Source organism: Lutra lutra, chromosome 11, assembly GCF_902655055.1.
Source record: "Lutra lutra chromosome 11, mLutLut1.2, whole genome shotgun sequence".
Taxonomy (NCBI): Eukaryota; Metazoa; Chordata; class Mammalia; order Carnivora; family Mustelidae; genus Lutra; species Lutra lutra.
The window spans coordinates 69,159,180-69,180,724 of NC_062288.1; the positions used below are offsets into that span (position 1 = coordinate 69,159,180).

Here is a 21,545-nt window from a genome sequence, read left to right on the forward strand (position 1 = left end):
AAGCCTGTTGAGCCTCTCGACATTCGCTTGCTCAGGTCTAGCCGTGCGGGCAAGTGCAAAGACCACGACCACAACACCTGTGAGCAGGGCAGCCCGTGGCAGGAAGGGGCCAGGGCCTCTTCCTGCACAACTTCAGTGGGAGGCTATGGGAGCAGTTCGCCCATTTTCCTGTCTTGCTGTGCGCAGACTTGGACTTGCTCTTCCCATGGGAAGCGACCACGCCGCACCTGTGCCACCTCGCCATGGTCACGTGTCACTGCTGTGACTCTGTGTGGGTGTCCATCTCCCCTTCCGAGGTACTTCCACAGCACCTCCATTGGCCTTGGCGCTGCTTAGCCCGGATGACCGACCAGCAGCTCCTCAGTTCTAACCTCAACACTGACAGTAACTTCGCATTACTTGTGGAGAAACAAGATCAAGCAAGAAATGGAGACTCTTCTGGAAAAGCTCTAGCGGAGTGGCAGAGGTGAGGATTTGTAACTCATGACCAATATATATTTAAATCAGTGGATTAAATGTCAGGGGGTGGAAAGTGAAGTTGACAGATTTGGAAATGAGAATACCGTAATGGTTATGAAGGAGGCAGTATTCAGTGAACACCTACATTGATCTCCTCGTCAGCCCTTCTTTATTCCCAGCTATGAAGTCCACGGTCCTGGACTGTGCCAGCCTGCCTTACTCGCTCAAGGGCAGCCTCCTCTGCCTTTGACAGAATATTGGCTATACTTGATTTAAACTCTGGGTATATCCGGTTTCTAGCAGAAGATCAACTACATAGCAGTGTGCTATTAGTAATCTTTAAAAAAACAGAAAGCAGAAGGTGCTAGGCCAGCTGTCTTCTGGACTGCTGTGGGGAGAGAGCAGGAATATGATAGAGTGTGGCCCAGGGGTCATCCCTGGCAAGGAGTCTGGCTCTGCCCCAGGAAGCCACAGGGCCTTGGAGGCCCTCTGGGACTGTGAGGAGTCAGGGCACCAGAAGAAGCTGGTAAACATTTCTTAGACAGCAGCATGACGCTCTTGCAACTCCCTCATGTCACTTGTTCTGTTGCCCTCAATGGCTTCATGCATACCCACTGTCCAGATGCTGGAAGAAGAATGCAGAGAAACTCGCTCATACCAGGTATCGGTGGCTTTGCTAATTTGTTCTTTAAAGATACTGTTTCTAAACTAGCAGCTGAAATTGGTGGAATCACTTGATTGAGTTTATGGCTGTACATAGTTACCTGCGGAGATCCACCTGTGTTCTGCCGGTGGCTCTTACTCCCAGCTTCCCTGGGTGCTTGGTGGAGGGAGAGGAGGTTCTGTGGGAGTCTCCTTGGTCTTGCCTTTCATAATAATAGCCCATATTCCATGAGGTAGGAAGCCAGTGTCTGCCAGTTGTTAAGTATATCTGCTCACACTATGCACCTGGGAAATGGGAATATAATCACAGGATGGGTCCTTAGGCCCACTGAGTTCACTGTGATACAGACTTGAATGAAAACACCATTTATCATATTATCACTATATGCTCATTTTGACTTGCAGAATATTGTGGCATTTTGGGGCCTTCAAGAATGAATACCAATTTTGAGCCTGTATTTAGTACCTTTTTAAAGGCATGGCTGTCTCCTCTTTCCCATGTACCAGTCACCAAAGAAAATGGTGGTAAATACCTTTGGGAAGACTAGGAGAAAACTTTACAATATGTGTGGCAGTTATGCAGGGTCATTCCTCCACGGGAAGTAGCCTTCCTATCAATCACAATTTGCATCTGTGAACTCTTGAATCTATAAATACTGGCTAAGCAGCTGTGACTTCAGTTTTGGTTTCTCAATTCTGTTTGGTCACCAGACCTATTTTTTTTTTTCCTGCTACATAGATAAAGTAATGTCTTATACCTGGGTAATTTATAAACAAAAGAAAGTTATTTCTCATGGTTACGGAGGCTGGAAATCCTAGATCAGGGTGCCAGATGATTTGGTTCTGGTAAAAACCCTTTTCCAGTAGACTTCTCATTGTGTCCTCACATGGTGGGAGGAGTGAGGGAGCTTTCTTGGGCCTCTTTTATAAGGGTATTACTGTCATTCATGAGGGTTTCAGCCTCATGACCTAATCACCAAAGGCCCCACATCCTAATATCATCACATCGGGCGTTAGGATTTTAACAGGTGAATTTTGAAGAGACCCAACAAATAATTAATATTTGCCACCCAGGCGCCCCATGGATTACTTCCTTCTGATATTAAAAATTGCTCCTCTGAACTTTCTTGCTTAAATTTTTTGTATACTTATTCATGTATCTCCTTAAGATATATTTTTAGTAATGAAATTTCCAGAAGAAAAAGTGCCTTATTTTCTTACTGATACTATGTGGGATAGATACTCTTCATGCTGTTTCTAATGCTAGGTATTTTTAGTCTTCATATTTGCAGGTCTAGAAGAGAAGAAGTGGTATTTTATTTTTTATGCTTATTAATTACAGATGAATTTAAACAAGTTCAATTGTCCTTGATGTGCCTTTTGGATTTCCTTATTCTTAAATTTCTAGTGATGTCCTTTGCCCAGGTGTCTCTTTTTAAATGACAATCTTTGTTAGATTCTTCCACTTGGCTCATACAATGATCCCCTGATGCTATAGTGAAAGAATCATGCTTGTAGCCAGACTCTTTTTTTTTTTAATGTGCATCTTTTTTTTTTTTTTTAAAGATTTTATTTATTTATTTGACAGAGAGAAATCACAAGTAAGCAGAGAGGCAGGCAGAGAGAGAGGAGGAAGCAGGCTCCCTGCTGAGCAGAAAGCCCGATGTGGGGCTCGAACCCAGGACCTGGGATCATGACCTGAGCCTAAGGCAGCGGCCTAACCCACCGAGCCACCCAGGCGCCCCTAATGTGCATCTTTTATGGGCATTTGGAGGCCTTGGTTCTGCAACTGATTGTCATTAGAATTTTGCCTTAGTTTTACCCTTCCTATTCTTCCCAGGTGTGTGAGAAAAATTAACTATAGGGGTGCCTGGGTGGCTCAGTGGGTTAAAGCCTCTGCCTTCAGCTCAGGTCATGATCCCAGGGTCCTGGGATTGAGCCCCACCCACATCGGGCTCTCTGCTCTGCGGGGAGCTTGCTTCCTTCATCTCTCTCTCTCTCTCTGCCTACCTGTGATCTCTGTCTGTTAAATAAATAAATAAAATCTTTAAAAAAAAATTAACTATATCTCAGATTAGCCATGGTCTTAAATACTAGTATAGTTGTATGGGTTATGGGATAAAATAACCCTGTGCTCCGTAAGGTATGTAGGAATGACATGTAGGGTTTTTGTTGGTTTGTTTCTTTTGTTGTTGTTGTTAATCTTTTTTTATGTTTATAGGACATACAGTCCATCTCTGATACTGGAAAAAACCTGTATTATTTCAGTTATTGATCTGTGTCTTTTGCTGACAGAATATCATTAATATTGAATGGTCCATAGAAATCTATAAAAGTATTTATCACAAATGGAAGTCTGTTCTGTTTTCATGATTTAACCTTTACCTATGGAACATAAAAGTGAACATTTTTAAATAACACTGTTTTCTTTTAAAAATAAGTCCTTGTTCTGCTGCAGATAGTTTTCACATTTTTGAAATTCAACTTTTAGCTTGCCAGATTAGTTTACTGAATGTACCTCCATGGTAAACCACACAGTATTATGGTGGTGGCTTTGAAGAGATGACTAATAATTTAGCAAGTATATTGTATCAGAGTTTTGGTAAAGAACTAATCTGGTCAATTTCATTCAAAATTATGAGACTTCTTGCTCACTGAGCCAATAAATATGATAGAATAATGGCTGATGTCTGATGCGAATCACATACATAGGTGTCTTCAGCCATCGTTCTGTTTCCAAAAGAAGCAGCTGTATCTTATTAACTCAGGGGATGGTTCTTTCTGTGCATTCCAGTTCACTTTAATGTATGTATCTTGCTGAAGAGAAAATGTTTTTTCTTTAAGATTATATTGTGGTCTCACATGTATTTACTTCCATTATTTAAAAACAACAAGGGCTTAATTTCTTTGGCACAGCCAAAGAAGAAATGTTGTGGGGTTTGATGTAGCTTCCTCATATGTATTATACTCTGATTCGTATAAAGGTCAATCTAATTCGACAATAAATCCTCGGAGATACTGCATTTTAGCAATTCATGTGAGTAGACACAGATTTGCTATGGCTCATTTAGATACCTCAGTTTCAGATATTAGCAACTAGATAGTATCATCCATCTGCATTTCCTCTACACTTACAAATAATGCCCACAATACTTTTACAAAATGTTTTTTTCTTATGGTATAGATTTACCTCCCTTATGTATTATACTTATTTTTGCCAGACCTAACTTTGATGGATTCCTTCTTATGTTTAAACACATATGGTGCTATTTTGTCACATATTTTTTACCAAGTATAACAGATGACTAAATTGGACAACTTATATTTAGGGAAAGTGACATTTTCATGTTGTACACTGTAAAACACATATTGGTGGCCTGTGGGAACTTTGGATAAAACATCTTGAGAAAGATCATGTGATTCCTTAGTCGACAGGAGGAAGTAAAATGTGTGTGTCTGTGTGTGTGTGTGAGAGAGACAGCCAGTGAGAGACCAGATGATCTTCAAGATATTTTTAAGTACTAAAACTGTATAATTCCATTATAGTACTCTAATCTCCAATCCTTCCTAGAGTTGGACCAAGTCATCTTCCTGTGGGGCCCAGGTACTAGTGATCAGTCATAGCAAAGTCTCCATTTAGAAATTGTGAGTTTTCTTAGAAACGTCCAGAACAGCCTTACTAAGATTCTCTTTATACTTCATTCTCTTTCCTATAAGAGGTGATACCATCTTAAGAGACGTATATAGGGTAAAAACCTGACAATTGGTTATACTAAGATGAGCCAAAGAGATGTGTTTGCTCAAGCTCAGATTCTTAGGCACAAGGCATGGTATGTTTCCAACTCCCAAGAATGGTATATAGTTTGGAAAAGAGTATAAAGGGAAGGTGTGAATTAGTACCATGTGGAGTGCATGTGTGATTACACACACACACACACACACACACACACACACACACGGAGAGAGAGAGAGATGTGCTTCCTACTGAAAGAACATAAACCTTTCTTCATGTGTCTGTGGAAATTTTACAAGAATATATGTCATCATCTTCATTATAAAGTAATCATAACAAAATTTTTAAAGCAGCGATCTTACAGGTGGCATTTTTATAATTCAATAAACATACATAAAACATACATCCATAAAAATGAAATACATGTTTCTCTTTGCTCACTTCTGAAGAGATTAGAATAGTAGGACAAATTAAAACATGAAGTCTTAAGGGAAGAAATAAAGCCCAAAAGTTTTAGATAGTAAAATAGGTATTTATAGCTACAGAAGTTATTAATGAAAAGTGTATACTCAGAAACAAATAGAAAAAAATTGAAAAAAATAAACTACCCATAAAAATCTTTGTACAGAGATAGGGCAAAGTGATCAGAGATGTAAGAAAAGGTAAATTCATCCATGTTAGTATGACTGAAACAAGATAATGTGAAACTCGAAGGAAAAGCAGCTTAGGTTAAGAAGGTAAGCAGGAAGAAATTTTGGAAGATTTAACTCATTGTAGAGCTCTTGCAGACACAAAAGTAAGAATATATATATTTTTTCTTTCTGTGGGATCAAGGCAAGGATTTAATAGGATAGCTGTCTGTTTTAACCAAAGGGTGAAGACATAGACAATTTAATAAAAGATTTTATGTCTCAGGGTTTGAGCCGTGGGAGATAGCTGTGGAAAGACCATGTGGGGCTTAGAGGTTCTGGCCCCACTGCAAAGCTCTATCCAAATCATAAGGCCTGTTGGGACAGACCTTTGACTGCCTTCTTCAACAGCACATGGGAGAAACGTGCAATTTCTGGCATGATAAAGCAAAGTCTATTTAACAAGGCATGGTATTTATATTTAATAATTGTGATAGAAAATATTAGAAACTAGGTCACTTGCATTTTTAGGGAGGTATTAAAGATTTTTCTAGAATTTCTCTTAACTGACACTGGGGGAAAGAGATGAGGGACTGACACAGAAGATGCAGTTCTTTTTAAAAAATATTTTATTTACATATTAGAGGGTTTGTGAGCTGGGAGAGATGCAGAGAGAAATAGAAAGTCCTCAAGCAGACTCCCTCCTGAGCACGGAGCAGGACATGGAACTTGATTCCAGGACCCTGAGATCATGACCTGAGCTGAAATCAAGAGTTGGACCCTTAACCGACTGAACCACCCAGGCGACCCAGAAGATGCACTTCTTAGGACAAATCAAAGCTCTGTCAAGGGAGAGAATTAAGCGGATGTTTACTATGCTATTTCAAGAAAAATAAACCCTGAGACTAGGGAAAAAAAAAAAAAAAGCAATAACTATCAGAACTGGGTTTTTTTTTGTTTTGTTTTGTTTTGTTTTGTTTTTGACAGACCCTTGAGCGTCATGTGGAGGGTCCAGGCCTTTGCAATAAGGCTAACTACCTCCCTAATCATTCTAGGAATCTACAGTTGCATCTTCTGTTTTGAAAATTAGTTTTCTTATTCACCATTATGTCTTTTGCCTCTCTTTTGCTCCTACTTACTGTGGGCATATCATTGGCTATTCTTGGGACTCAAAGGAAAAGCTCTTTTATAGACCCCCACCCAAGTACTAGGAGTATTGTTGGTTCTAGGTGGTGAGGTCTCCATCCATATCATTGCTTAGATGTACTACAACAAAACGTGACTTTTGATGAGCAGTTACTATGTTCCAGGTGTGATCCTAAGCATTTCATGTACAACATCTGATTTAATCCTCATGTTCCAGGGTATACTGTATCCTCTTATTTTAGTCCTTGTATATATTGTAGAATATAATTGCAGAATTAGAAGGTAAATTCACAAGAAGAAAGAAAGCTTGGTCTGACTGATACAAAGTTGTTTTTAGGGTGTGATGTTTTGGTTTTCATTATTAAGGCAGAAAACTTATGGCAGTGATTGCTTAAGTTCACATTCCTTCTACTATTATTGAAATGGGAGAAGAAAATATTCTACTAAATGGAACATTTTACAACAAAAAGCCAAACTATGAAAAAGACATTATAAGGATATTTAATCCTGAATGATTGAAAAGCTTGAAAAGGAGGAAAGTTATTACCCAGAAAGATGTAAAATATGACTGTGCTTATAAATAAGAAAATAAGTTTTATAAATGAAGTTATTAAGATATAAGGCAAAAATAATAATAAATTAATAGCCACTATTTGCTGAGCACCTACTGTGTGTACAACCTTACTCTAATATTTTTATACGTGCTATTTTACTTAACCTTTGCAATATCCCTACTAGGCAGGTACTTTTAAGGGCACTAAAATAAAGTAAATATTTCATGTGTGCTGTTTCCCACTCTGAGCAGTGGGTGAAGGTAACAGAAGTTTTGGGTTGAGAGCACAGTCTTAGCCTAAATGAAGGATATAGAGGGGAGATGACACCATGACATTTAGTATCTGACTTTGCTACTTCAAAAGGCTTTTAAAGGCTTTTAAAGCCAACTATCCGAGATCATGGAGAAAATGTGTAAATTACAGTTCTGGGAAAATTTCTTTGATTTCATGAAAAGGGAAGGGTGAGGAATGAAGAACCAATACTTTGAAGATACACACTCTGTCCAGTAGCAAAATATATAAATCTTATGAATATGCAATGACCTCTGCAGAATGGTCCAAAAGGTAGAACACATTATGTAATAAAGGAGGATGAAATAGATTATGGCAAAGTAATGAAACAGGTCTGTGTTGAGTTAATTAGAAACTACTGTGCAATGTTTGGAGGATTTGTATTGATCTTTGTTGGAGAATCATTAATATGTATTATATGTAAATAAATTTAATAATAACTTGTGAGAATCAAATGAATGATGGACATGGAGAAATTTGAAATGATATTAAAGCACTAAATAGATGTAAAGTAATTTTAATCCCCCTCTTTAATGAAATCAGTTATTTGATTAGATATTGCAACAGTTTTTTTGTTTGTTTGTTTGTTTTGTTTTGTTTTGCTTTGCTTTTTAATCAGTTCTACGTTTTCTTTAAAAAGACCAAGACGTGTCCAGCAGGATATGTGTGTGGGGTGGGGGAAGCGACAGAGAAAGAAACCAAGAAGGGAAAGGCTCTGGGCTCAAACTTCACTAACTAGTTGTAGAAACTTGGTTATTGCTCTCAGTGAGTCCCAGTTACCTCAATTATTGGAGAAATAAACAGAACTTATGCTTAGTAATTGTTTTGAAGATTAAGAGAGATTATCTTTGTAACGACAGTGCCTGGTCGTATCTTCATTTCTTTCACACACCACACGTATCTTGTATTGCATTATCCTATTTTATTTTCATAAATTTATGTTCACAGATGACATATATATATATATATATATATAAATTTTTTTTAAAAATGAGACTGGTTCTGAAAAACTGAAATAGTGAAGAAAACTGTGCTGAAATACAACAAAGTTTTCAGTTCAAAACATCTATTGGGTACTTTCCATAAGCAGGTTTTTACCATGTGTTGCATTCTGGCTGGGGATAAAAATACATGTTGTTATAGTAAATAATAGTAATATTTTATCAGTGCCATTAAATCTGGGCCAGAGGAAGCACATAGAGTATTGAGAGAGAAAATACTTTTTTTTTTCTTTTAGAAATTAAGGTAAGGCTTGATATGGAAATTAATGCTTGAGTTGGCTTTGAGGAAATGTAGGATTCTTTTCTTTTTTCTTTTTTTTTTTTTTTGGTCGAGATATTGGTGGGTGGACAATACAGTTTCAGGTAAACATTGCCATAGAGGAGATGTAGAAAATGTGGGATGTTTTTAAGGAATGGCATTAATTTGGTAGAATAATTAGTATCTTTAGTATCTTGTTAACTCTCATTTCTTTGTTCCTCCTCATAATCAAACTTCAATCTATTTATCTATCTATATTTATTTTTAGGTGGGGGAAGGAAGGTGGGAGGGGCAGATGGAGACGGAGAAAGAGAATCTAAAGCAGGCTCTATGCCGCACTGAGCCCAGTGTGGGGCTTGATCTCACAATACTGAGATCGACCTGAGCTGAAATCAAGAGTCAGACTGTTTTTTTTCTTTTAAACATTTATTTATTTGAGAGAGAGAGAGAGCATGAGAGGTGGAGGTAGGGGCTGAGGGAGAGGGAGAAACAGAATCTCAAGCATACTTCCCACTGATCAGGGAGCTGGACTCGAGTCTTGATCTCACAAACCTGAGATCATGGCCCGAGCCGAAATCAAAGTTGGCCACTTAACTGACTGAGCTACCTAGGCACACAATCTTCTCTCTTTTAATTTATTCTCCAGAAAATTTAAATACACAGCTCAGAAAGCTATTTTACCCATCATCTCTCAGATCACTTTTGCTGTACTTCCATGAAATCCTTTTTTTTTTTTTTTAAAGTAAAACCTTGTAAATATAGTGAAGAAACTCAGTTCCTCTTTCATATTCCTTCTCTTTCTTTCCAGGAGTAATTGCTATTCGGACTCTGGGATTTGTCTTTCCTAGTCCATATTTTTAAACACTTGTCACATACATGTACATTCATAAATAATACATAATATCGTCTAGCATTGCCCTTTTCGAACAATGTTTGGTACTGTGTGTTTCTTTTGCCTGTGGTGCCACATGCCACACCTTACCAACACACTATCAATGCCTTGTCAACCTAAACGGATCCCTTGGTCCTCCAGCCGTCAGTGCAAACACACCACGTAGGTCTTTCACTCTTCCAGGAGCTTTACTTAGTCAGCTGACAAGGAAACCTTTGTAGTAATCCTGTGAGAGCTTCTTTAGAGTTTTAGTTTCCTTAACTCCATATTCTATTAAATTCTGTAGCCTTTTTGTAATAACTTCCATTGGACATTTATTTAAATTATTTTGCCAAATATTTAATTGATGATTTGGTCTTGATTCTACCTACCTTTGTCAGACACCAGACCAAACTCATATTCTGGTTCACTAGGAAGAGACATTTCATGCCATCTTTTTCTGCTCATTATTTGTAATTAAATATTCACAGCTGAAAGCAATTTATTTTAATAGTGAATAATCCCTTCTGAGGGATATTTTCAGGATATCCTAGGGAAAAAAGAATGGGAAGTTACCACTTGAGAGTGCTGAAAGGCCTTCCTATAAACTTTTGAAATTATTTCCCCTGGCTGATACTGCCATAGGGGCTGAATTTCCCATGACTGGCATTTTTCCTTATAGATCCTTCCAAGAATCTATGTATATTTCTACCTGGCTAAAGCATGATGCTTTCTGGAAAATGAAGTATACTGGGTACCATTTTAACATGGGGAGATTTATAAGATTAAATAAACTTTGTATAGGTTTTTTACTGAAAAATGAGAACCACCTACTGGCTAAATTTTAGCAGAAAAATACATATTAAGCAAACTTGAGACCTGACAAACATATTTGAAAAGCTGTTCATTTTCATTCTTTTCATTGTTTTTGGAAAAATTTCACTTAGTACTTGACCATGTTAGGGATAATATCTGTACACATGTTATACAATCCATATGTTAATTTGAATTCTATCAAAATGGAAAAATCACAACCATAAAAGAATTGCTCATGTAACATAACATCTTTACACTATACATGTTTGTGTATCACACACATAATAAGCACATACACATGTATATATGATTGAAAGGTAATTAAACATGAGTTTTATATTTGCAAACTCAGATTATTCCTTTGAAGTCCATAATTTCCGAAATCTTTTGTGTAAAAAAATTTCATATTGAGTTATGAAACACATTTCAAAAGGGGTTCTGATTTTGTCACTGTGCCACCAATGAGTTTTTGTTTCTCTGTCCTGAAAATATAGTGATGAGAATTGGCAGGTAGAGTCTGAGTGCTAAGAGAAGGAACACATCATGTGTTCTTTTTCCCCCCATTTTCTTTTCAGTGTTCCAAAATTCATTTTATGTACCACACCCAGTGCTCCATACAGTATGTGCCCTCCATAATACCCACCACCAGCCTCACCCAACCCCCCCCACCGACCTCGTCCTCCAAAACCCTCAGTTTGTTTCTCAGAGTCCACAGTCTCTCATGGTTTGTCTCCCCTTCTGATTTCCCCCATCTCACTTCTCCTCTCCATCTCCCAATGTCCTCCGTGTTATTCCTTATGCTCCACAAGTTAGTGAAACCATATGATAATTGACTTTCTCTGCTTGTCCCATCCATGTTGATATAAATGTTGGGTATTCATCCTTTCTGATGGAGGCATAATACTCCATTGTATATATGGACCATATCTTCTTTATGCATTCGTCCATTGAAGGGTATCTTGGTTCTTTCCAGTTTGGCTACTGTGGCCATTGCTGCTATGAACATTGGGGTACAGATGGCCCTTCTTTTCACTACATCTGTATCTTTGGAGTAAATACCCAGTAGTGTAATTGCAGGGTCATAGGGAAGCTCTATTTTTAATTTCCTAAGGACTCTCCACACTGTTTTCCAAGTGGCTACACCAACTCACATTCCCACCAACAGTGTAAGAGGGTTCCCCTTTCTCTACATCCTCTCCAACACATGTTGTTTACTGCCTTGTTAATTTTGGCCATTCTAACTGGTGTAAGGTGGCATTTCAATGTGGTTTTGATTTGAATCTCCCTGATGGCTAATGATGATGAACACTTTTTCATGTGTCTGTTAGCCATTTGTATGTCTTCTTTGGAGAAGTGTCTGTTCATGTCTTCTGCCCATTTTTTGATGTGATTATCTGTTTTTTGGGTGTTGAGTTTGAGGAGATCTTTATAGATCTTGGGTATCAGCCCTTTGTCTGTAGTGTCATTTGTGAATATCTTCTCCCATCCTGTGTGTTGCCTCTTTGTTTTGTTGGCTATTTCTTTTGCTGTGCAGAAGCTTTTGATCTTGATGAAGTCCCAAAAGTTCTTTTTCGAATTTTTTTCCTTTGTCTTTGGGGACATATCTTGAAAGAAGTTGCTGTGGCCGATTTCGAAGAGGTTACTGCCTATGTTCTCTTCTAGGATTTTGATAGATTTCTGCCTCATGTTGAGGTCTTTAATCAATTTTGAATTTATCTTTGTGTATAGTGTAAGAGAATAGTCAAGTTTCATTCTTCTGCACATAGCTGTTCCAGTTTTCCCAGCAGCATTTATTGAAGAGACTTTCTTTTTTTCCACTATATATATATTCCTGCTTTGTTGAAGATTATTTGACCATAGAGTTGAGGGTCCATATCTGGGCTCTCTACTCTGTTCCATTGGTCTTTGTGTCTGTTTTTGTGCCAGTGCCATGCTGTGTTGGTGATCACAGCTGTGTAGTAATGCTTGAAATCAGGCAATGTGATGCCCCCAGTTTTTTTTTTTTTTTTTTCAACATTTCCTTAGCAATTCAGGGTCTCTTGTAGTTCCATACAAATTTTAGGATTGTTTGTTCTAGCTTTTTGGAAAATGCTGATGGAATTTTGATCAGGATGGCATTGAAAGTATAGATTTCTCTGGGCAGTATAGACATTTTAACAATGTTTATTCTTCCAATCCATGAGCATGGAATGCTCCTCCATCTTTTTGTGTCTTCTTCAATTTCTTTCATGAGTGTTTGGTAGTTCCTTGAGTACAGATCCTTTAACTCTTTGGTTAAATTTATTCCCAGGTATCTTGTGGGTGTTGGTGCTATAGTAAATGGAATCAATTCTCTAATTTCTCTTTCTATATTTTCATTGTTAGTGTAAAAGAAAAGAACTGATTTCTGTACATTCATTTTGTATCCTGCCACATTACTGAATTGCTGTATGAGTTCTAGTAGTTTAGGGGTGGAGTCTTTTGTGTTTTGCATATAAAGTATCATGTACTCAGCAAAGAGAGTTTGACTTCTTCATTATCAATTTGAATATATTTTATTTCTTTTTGTTGTCTGACTGCTCTTGCTAGGACTTCTATGTTCTTATGTTGAACAAGAGTGGTGAGAGTGGGCATCCTGGTCGTGTTCCTGATCTCAGAGGGAAAGCTTCAGCTTTTCCCCATTGAGGATGATAGTTGCTGTGGGTTTTTCATAAATAGATTTTATGAATTTGAGGAATGTTCCCTCTATCCCTATACTTTGAATTGTTTTAGTCAGGAACAGATGCTGTATCTTGTCAAATGCTTTTTCTGCATCAATTGAGAGTGCCATGTGGTTCTTCTCTCTTATTGATTTGTTCTGTCACATTGATTGATTCACGAATGTTAAACCACCCTTGCATCCCATATATAAATCCCACCTGGTCATGGTGGATAATGTTTTTCATGTACTGTTGGATCCTATTAGCTGGGATCTTGTTGAGAATCTAGCATCCATATTCATCAGGGGTATTGGTCTGAAATTCTCCTTTTTGGTGGGGTCTTTGCTCGGTTTGGGGATCAGGATAATGCTGGCTTCATAAAAAGAGTCTGGAAGTTTTCCTTCTGTTTCTATGTTTTTGAAAGAGCTTCAAGAGAATAGGTATTATTTCTTCTTTGACTGTTTGGTAGAATTTTGCAGAGAATCTGTCAGGTCCTGAGCTCTTGTTTTTTGGGAGGTTTTTGATCACTGCTTCAATCTCATTACTAGATATTGGTCTTTTTCATGTTGTCAGTTTCTTCCTGATTCAGTTTTGGAAGTTTATAGGTTTCTAGCAATGCATCTATTTTGTCTAGGTTGCTTAACTTACTGGCATATAGTTGTTGATAATAATTTCTGATGATTGTTTCTATTTCCTTGGTGTTAGTCATGATCTCTCCCTTTTCATTCATAATTTTATTAATTTGGGTACTTTCTCTTTTCTTTTGGATTAGTTTGGCCAGTGGTTTATCAATCTTACCGATTCTTTCAAAAAAAAAAAAAAACCAGCTTCTAGTTTCGTTGATGTGTTCTGCTGTGTCTCTAGTTTCTATCTCATTGATCTCTGTTCTAATCTTGATTATTTCCCTTCTTGAATGTGGGGTTGGCTTAATTTGTTGTTGATTCTCCAGTTTCTTGAGGTGTAAAGAGAGCTGGTGTATTCTGGATATTTCCGTTTTTTTGAGGGGGTCTTGGATGGCTATGTCTTTCCCCCTTAGGACCACCTTTGCCATATCCCATAGGGTTTGGACCAAAGTGTCTTCATTCTCATTGGTTTCCATGAATTGTTTGAGTTCTTATTTGATTTCCTGGTTGATCCAAACATTCTTAAGCAGGGTGGTCTTTAGTTTCCAAGTGTTTGAATTCCTTCCAAACTTTTTCTTGTGGTTGAGTTCCAGTTTCAAAGCATTGTGGTCTGAGAAATCTGTCTTTTGGTATCAGTTGAACCCTGATTTGTGGCCCAGTATATGGTTGTTCTGGAGAAAGTTCCACATGTGCTCGAGAAGAATGAGTATTCTGTTATTTTAGGGTGGAATGTTCTGTATATATCCATGAGTTCCATCTGGTTCAATGTGTCATTCAATGTTCTTGTTTCTTTATTGATTTTCTGCTTGGATGATCTGTCTATTACTGAGAGTGGCATGTTAAGATCCCCTGCTATTAATGTATTCATATCAATATGACTCTTTATCTTGATTAACAGTTGTCTTATGTAGTTGGCTGCTCCCATATTGGGGTCATAAATATTTACAATTGTTATATTTTCTTGGTGGATAGACCCTTTAAGAATGAGGTAGTGTCCTTCTGTATCTCTGACTACAGTCTTTAGTTTAAAATCTAATTTATCTGATATGAGAATCACTACCCCAGCTTTCTTTTGAGGCCTATTAGCATGAAAGATGCTTCTCCATCCCTCCTCTTTCAGTCTGGATGTATCCTTAGGTTCAAAATGTGTCTCCTGTAGACAGCGTATGGACAGGTCCTGTCGTTTTATCCAGTCTGCAGCCCTGTCCCATTTTATGAGTGTTTAGGCCATTCACGTTGAGAGTGATTATTGAAAGGTGTTTTTATTGACATCATGTTGCCTGTGAAGTCCTTGTTTCTATAGATTATCTCTGTAAATTTCTGTTCTATGAAACTCTTCAGTTCTTTCTTCTTTTATAGAACCCCCCTTAATATTTCTTGTAGTCCTGGCTTGGTGTTCACATACTCTTTTAAACCTTGCCTGTCTTGGAAGCTTTTTATCTCTCTATCCATTTTGAATGTCAGTCTTGCTGGATAAATTATTCTTGGCTGCATGTTCTTCTCATTTAGTGCCCTGCATGTCATGCCAGCCCTTTCTGGCTTGCCAGGCTTCTGTGGGCAGATCTGATGTTATTCTGATGGACCTCCCTCTTTACTTAAGGGATCTCTTCCCCCTAGCTTCTCTCAAGAGCTCCTATCTAAAATTATGATTCATCAGTTTCATAATCAGGGGTCTTGAGGTCTTTCTAGATCCTATGATCTTGGGGGGGGTGATCTTTCTGCTTCTGGGACACAAATGCTGGTTCCATTCACCAGATTGGGAAAATCTTCATGGAGAATTTGTTTAAATATATCTTGTAGTCTTCTTTCTTTCTCCTCCCCCTCAGGGATCCCAATAATTCTGATGTTGGAATGTTTCATGTCATCATTTATTTCCCTAATTGTTTTCATGGATTCTAAGTTGTTTGTTCCAGGCCTCATCCTGAGCCTTCTTCTCTCTCAGTTTGTCCTCTAGATCACTAATTCTGTCTTCTGCCTCGATTACTCTAGCTGTTAGAGAATTTAGATTAGAATGGATCTCATTGATAGCATTTTTAACTTCTTCCTGGGCAGCTTTCACTTCTGCCCTTATCGATTCCATGTTGTCATTAATGGTTTTCTCCAATCTAGCATTGCCTGAATAATTTTTACCCTGAATTCCCTTTCTGATATACTGTTTATTTCCATATCCAATAGCTCTGATGGAGAGGACACAGTCTCTGAATTTTTCCTCTGTTGGCGTTCCTCCTGCTAGTCATTTTGGTGAGAGGTTGTTGAAGGGATGTGTAGCTGAATGTATCAACTGCAATCTAGGCAAGGTGCACCCTGGAACACTTCTGAGCAATTGGAAGTCACCACCAAAAAGAAAGAAAAAAGAAAAGAAGAGAGAGAGAAAGAGAGACAGGAAAAAAAAAAAAGAGAGAGAAGACCAAGCCAGGATGGGCCATAAAGGTAAGATTTTAAGGTATATACAAACAAAAACAGACAAACAAAAAGACTGACAAAAGTAAATGACAAGGAAAAAAAAAGAAGAACCTAGCCAAAAAGAACCCCAAGGATAAGATTTATATACTACCAGAACAAAAACAAATACACAGAAACACTGACAGAAGAAAAAGATGGGAGGGTGGTTATAAATCCTCAGTGTGGGCAAGCAAGGTTATTTTGATTCTTCCTGGGTATATCTTGATATCTTTGTTGAAGGACTCAACTTCCCAGAGATAAAGGGAGATTAAAACTGGTATATATAGGGATAGTATTGATTAGGGAAAGAGGATTACCTTGAAGCTTATATCTATATGTGTATTAAAAAAATAGAAAAGAAAAACACAGGTATCTGTATGGAAAAAGTTTAAGTTAAAAGGTTATTATGGAATATGTTGTATTGAACCTCTCATTGCGATGTTACATTGTTTGAAAAAATTAAACAGAACAAGGATAGTGAGAACTAATTAAAAATAAAAATAAAAGTTTTAGCTATGAAATATACAGGTTTTAGGGCAATACTGGGAGCTTAATATATTGTTTCCCCCAATATTGGGGTTTTACGGGGACCCTGTGGTCGTTGTCCTCTTGTTCTTTTGGCTGGCTTTCTGGGGTTGGGGCCTGCCACATTGTTTTTCAGGCAGCCTCGCTTGGGTTGAGTCCTCCTGCCTCCGTCAAGGGGCTCTAGAAACCGGTTTTTCAGGCTTTGTTCTCTGAAGTTTTTTTTTTTTTTTTCTCTTTTCTTTTCTCTTTTTCCTTTGGCGGTGTTTTGAGGCATTTTGGAGGTTTAGAGGAAAGCAAACTGCACCGAGACCTCTGTTTCAGAGAGAAGCCTCAGTCTGCTCCCCTCTGTGTGGCCCAGAACACAGACTCCCTCTCTGCAAACTCCGCTGAGCCGTGCAACCTGCTGCGGGCAGAGCACACCCCAGCCGCCATCTCAGGGGTGCCCCCAGCTCCTGCTTATCTCTGCACCCCTGTGCCTAAACCGTGAGCAATACTGATCCAGGGAGCCCGCTCCTGCTGTCTGTCTCTTCCGGGACTGCAGACCTCAGGTTGCCGACTCTTGTGATTGCGCTGAGGCTGGGAGAGTCGCAGCCCTCTGCCTGTCCTAGAGACCGCATGCTAGGACGGAAGGACCAGGATGGCCCTGTCTCAGGGTCACCAGGGAGTGGGTCACACCTGCGTAGTGTAGTGAGTAAAAGTTCTAGGGAGCACAGGCTAACACTGTCATCAGATTGCCTCACGGGAGGGCTAGAGTGAGCCCAGCCCAGCCATGAAAAAAGCCGGCAAACCTGGGGCTCAGCTGTACGCTCTCTAGCACGGGTGGTTGCTGGCGGTGGCCATATGGGTCCATGGGCTTAGGCCCATCCCCATGACCACTTGGTTCCACCAGTTTCCCCTTAGGATCTTTTGCTCTTTTTGAGTGCTTTTAACCAGACTCCAAGGTAATGCTGGTCCCCAATCGCAGGGCACTTTCATATTGGTGTATTACTTTCCAGTGGGTCACTTCTGGTGGCTCCCTCCCCCTTTTATTTATCTTCCGATATCAGTCTGATCATTCCCAGTATGATTTACCTCTCCACTGGTGTCTTCTGTCCCCGTAGAGATCCAGAAGTGTGTAATCCCACGTCTCAGGCTGAGTTCATGGGTGTTCAGAGTGTTCTGGTAGATAATTAGCTCATTTTAGGGGACCGGTTGAAACAGGGGCTCCTACTTCACCATCTTGCCCCTCCTCTCCACCTCTATTCTTAATTGCTGTTTGCTTTGGTAGGTATTTTGGTTGGTGAGACAAGAAAGGTCAAGTATGAATACAATGGATATTCTGGGATCTAGGCCTTCAGTAACATTCTTTAGCTTTGGGGATCATGTAAAGACACTTTTTGCAATAGACCTGTGGCCTTTTTAGTAGATTGCTATTTCATATATTCATTACTAATACAATATGTTAACTGATACCTTTGGGCAACAAAATATCTTTTTTACTCACATATCTCTTCTGTCTAAAGGAACAAAAATTACGTACAAGGTTATCAAAATTTCAGTATTATTTCTTATTAGCTAGGGGGAGTGCTCTCAGTTTCTCTGAGTATCACTCATGGGGCCTAAATTGGAAGAGTAAAGTTTATGTTTAGGTATGTAAGCTTTTTCACTGAAATTAGGAAGAAAAAAATAGTGGGAGATTTCACAAGTGTGAAGATTTGCAGACATTTCAAATTATGGTTGATTAATAAATAACACATGGAAAGCACAATAATGAATAGAATATTCTCTTATAACTCACTGGAATCATGAGTTTGTATGGGTGGTATTGTAACATTTCATAATTTTTTAAAAAATATTGCCATTATTTCTCAAGTTATATTTTATATTAATTTAAGCATCAACTATGGTAAATACAGCACAGTGATAGATATGTTAGTTATATGGCCTTTTTTTTTTTTTTTAAGATTTACTTACTTATTTTTAGAGAGAAAGCATGAGCAAGAGAGGCAGAGAGAGAGAGAATCCCAAGAAGACTCCATGCTGAACGTGGAGCTCTACTTGGGGCTTGATCTCAGGACCCTGAGTTCATGACCTAAGCTAAAACCACGAGTCGAACAGTTAACCAACTGAAACACCCAGGTGCCCCATGTTATATGGTCTTCTTAAAATTTACATTAACTTTAGGTTTACATTGAAATAAAACTGGAGGACAGACACTCCGGTGTTTCACAGTTTGTGCTCTTGGCACCCTTAGGACAATTCATTGCTTATTAACCAGCAGCTACATAGTGGTCAACTTATGACTGTTCACTAATGAAGCAAAGTTATTTTGCTGCAACTGATTTTTATTGAAGAAAAGCCTAGGGGTCATATCTACAGTGGGTTAAAACTGACTGAGATTAATTTAAATTCATTCAGCCGTCCAGCTGAGACAACTCTGGTAAGGTGGTAGTCATAATTTATCTGTCTGAAAATGTTCTGACCTTATTTGCTTCCCAAGCTATGAATGAATGATTTTTAAATGGCTCAGCATTCAGGATGAGTGTTGGCAAGTAAAAATCCCATAACCCAAGAGGAATAATGTGACAGCAGAAGTTTAAAGCCTAAGTCCACAGCAGGGACTCTCAACATGAAATTGCCTCTTTCAAAGCATTCATGTTTAAATCTCTTCTCTAACCTCTCTTCCTCCCTCCCTTTTCCCTTCCTTCCCTCCCTCGTCCCTCCCTTCTTCCCTCTCTCCTTCTCTCTTTCTAGAACCAACTTAGTGTCTATCCTAGAAATGATTTGTATTTGTAAACAATATGCAAGAATGATTTCTATTTTAAAGGAATCTGCATTTCTAAAATAAGCAGAACAAGAGAACTAGCTCTGGACAACATATGAAAAAACTTGCATTTTATTTTTTCATTTAGTAAGTTAGTTTTGTTTCTTTTTTTTTGTTTTTGTACATTAAATCTCATGGCCATCTAGAAACAAAATTGTAGAATAGATGGAATTTGCTTTTCTTCTCCCTGAGAAGAGACCCTCTTCCAGTTTCTGTGCTCCCCTCCCTGAGCAGAGACCCTTTCCTGCTTTTCCTTATTTTGATATTTCAAATAAAGCTTGTGTGTATGGAATATGAATCTATTCCCTTTCCATCTGAAGACAGTTAGAAAACTAGTTAGAAAACTAGAGCTTACATGTTGATGGCACAAGTAGGTTTAAGAGTACATTAACTTGCATTATTAAATGGTATTTTCTGCAGCCACACCACAATGTAGTTAAAATGACTTTGTTAACTTCCATACATAATGAACCTTCAGAACATTTCTGAACCTTGGTTCAGAAAGGTCAGGGGACATAAACAATGCCAGTCAGTAAGTGGCCATGGCAGAACCAAAACCCCGGTCTTCTGTCTTCTGACACATACTTCGGCATTCTTTTTTTCTTTCTTTCTTTTTTTTTTTTTTAATTTAAATTCCATTAGCCAACATATAGTACATCATTAGTTTCAGATGTAACGTTCAATAATTTATCAGTTGCATACTTCAGCATTCTTTCCATGGCTTTACTTCAGAAAGGTATTGGATAGTTAAATCTTATGTGGTATTTATGTATGGTAAAAATGTCCTTCAGTTTTTATCCTAGGATACATTGTATTGGGGACAGTTTCTAAATCCAATGAGAAGAACATCAAGTGGTAGAATTTCGGTCACTAGCAGGAGTGTATTAGCTGTGAAAATACTGTAAGAAAGGTCTTTTTGGTATCTGCTCACCAGATAAGCTCTAACTAACTTCACCTGTATATAAAGCTGAGCCTTGCAAATCTGATCATTTACTTATACCACTTTTTGATAGAAAATTCAAATACTGGCAGTAGACATGAACAAGGAAATTGTAGACACATAGCACAATTATTTAGAACACAGGCTTTGATATGAAACAGTGGGATGAAGTACTGATTGTATCTTACTACCTTTATGACCAAGGTTTGGTTAATTAACCTTGCGCAATCTTATTTGCCTTAGTGGAAAATGGGAATGATTAGGTCTAATACTCAGCTTTTATGTATATGACTGTATTGATTGCTCACTCTTCAATTTTTTTGAGTCATAGTGACTCTTAAAAGTTATACCACTTTCCAGATGACTGCTTTTAGTCTAGTACTTTTTCAACCTACAACTTAATAAATTATCTACATTAAACATATTGACACTTAAGTTTCAGGCAGAAACATATTGACTAATTTTTTCAAAACATTGTCTTTTGGTTAGAGAATATTCTACAAAATGATTTCCAATCACTGTGTTAGCATGTTTGTGTGCTTCGAAGTGAAAGGTATAAAGAGGTAGATGCTTCTTTGACATTTCAGTCTGTTGTGAGCACACACTAGTTTCATTTATTTTGAAGTGCTCTCAGATTTTGTCTTTATTTTGTGCTTCAAGTTTTTTTTTTTTTTTTTTCCTGTGCTATAACTCTTTTCAAGTGCAATTGGAGTTTGAGTGCGGAATAACCATGTACCTCCCAAAAGGCTTACCTGTCTGAAAGTCAATCATGTGGCTCTTTCCTTTTGTATTTCCTTTCCTGATGTGATGTCTTTGTGCCCTTTTCCACCTACCTCTGCCTGCTATTCAGTAATTTTTTTTCCTTCTTTGGTCAATATAATAAGTTATCATGGTATTGCATGATTTTTTAGCTGTTCCAGTTTTTCTCTTTGAACATTGTTTGGGTGTCTTGAGTTGGGATGAAATGCACCATATTTTTTTTTCCATTAAGATTAATGGAACTATTTTTATTTTATTATTTAACAACTTTGCAATTAACAGCATGGTTTTTATAAACACATTAAAGTCATTTCATGAGGGATACCAGTTGGTAAATAATGAATGCTTGGAGT

The 21,545-nt window shown here is 38.1% G+C and overlaps 1 pseudogene; it reads left to right on the top strand.

The window, feature by feature from the left end:
- Window positions 1-341: 341 nt before the first annotated feature.
- LOC125080514 (V-type proton ATPase subunit E 1-like) overlaps window positions 342-21,545 on the top strand; it is a 140,128-nt pseudogene continuing 118,924 nt past the window's right edge.